A 1,013-nucleotide genomic window follows, 5' to 3' on the forward strand; every position below is an offset into this window, starting at 1 on the left:
GTTTCCTGGTGTCAACTTGTATTATTTCAGTAGACATTGAAATGAGGATGCAACTTGCTGCCTTTCCAATGAAGCAAGTTTAATTTAGTAATAGGTGAAAAACCATCCTTACAAAGGTGTTAATCAGAGACTTGGCTTTGTGGACACTTTTCAGAGAACAAATTTGTTAGCATAAAAATAAAGCCAGAAAATGAAGAGCTGTTTAATCACTCGATTGGATTTTTCTGCCAGCATATTTTTTTTCTCTGCAACCCACTGCTAAATTGTGCTTCCTAGCTGTTTTTTATAAAATCACTGAATCAAATCTAACTCTGATTACATCAGAGAAGGCCATGTACCCTACACCATAAGAGGAGGTTTGAAATTTTGACTTGTCTACTTAAATATCACCAAAATCTGATCACAAGGTTAATTACGTCCCTGGGTGGGATTGAACCACCAACCTTTTGGTTAACAGCCAAACACACTAACCGATTGCGCCACAGAGACACTTTGCAAAAAGTACATACTGACAAAGGCTAATAAGCATACATCTAGAACGTTTCCTAGAAAAACATTAAAAAATCAATAATCTGGAGAGTTTTTGTAAGATGTTTCTTCCATCAACCAACGAATAAACACATTGGTACTTTCCCATGATGAGTGAGTGCTTCAGGATCTCTTGCACTTACATGGGCAGCAGAGTACTGCAATGGAAGCATGCTGGACCCATAACCCAGAGGTAGGCAGATTGAAACTATCCTTTGCTATATGCATTTTTTTTGTTAATTTAAGTAATCAAAACTGGGATTGATATTTTTGCTCTTTTATTTTTACTTAAAGTACAATAACTTTTACCATTTTAATTTGTTTTAATAGTATATTGACAGTATAGTTTTCTTTCAAAAATCCACTTAATTTTCTTTACCCTGTTATTAAAATGGTAATTGACAAAAAAACTACATTGTCACCAGAAGAGCAATACAAAATGTACAAGTGATATATTAAAATCATCTTTCCAGCTTGAATTTCAA

The 1,013-nt window shown here is 34.2% G+C and overlaps 1 non-coding gene across 1 annotated transcript; it reads right to left on the minus strand.

Annotated features, from left to right (window-relative positions):
• Nucleotides 1–415: 415 nt before the first annotated feature.
• Nucleotides 416–489, minus strand: TRNAN-GUU (transfer RNA asparagine (anticodon GUU)). The gene has a single exon. It is a non-coding gene; the product is annotated as a tRNA-Asn (tRNA).
• Nucleotides 490–1,013: the final 524 nt, after the last annotated feature.

This window comes from Pseudophryne corroboree, unplaced genomic scaffold (genome assembly GCF_028390025.1).
Source record: "Pseudophryne corroboree isolate aPseCor3 unplaced genomic scaffold, aPseCor3.hap2 scaffold_499, whole genome shotgun sequence".
NCBI classification, from domain to species: Eukaryota; Metazoa; Chordata; class Amphibia; order Anura; family Myobatrachidae; genus Pseudophryne; species Pseudophryne corroboree.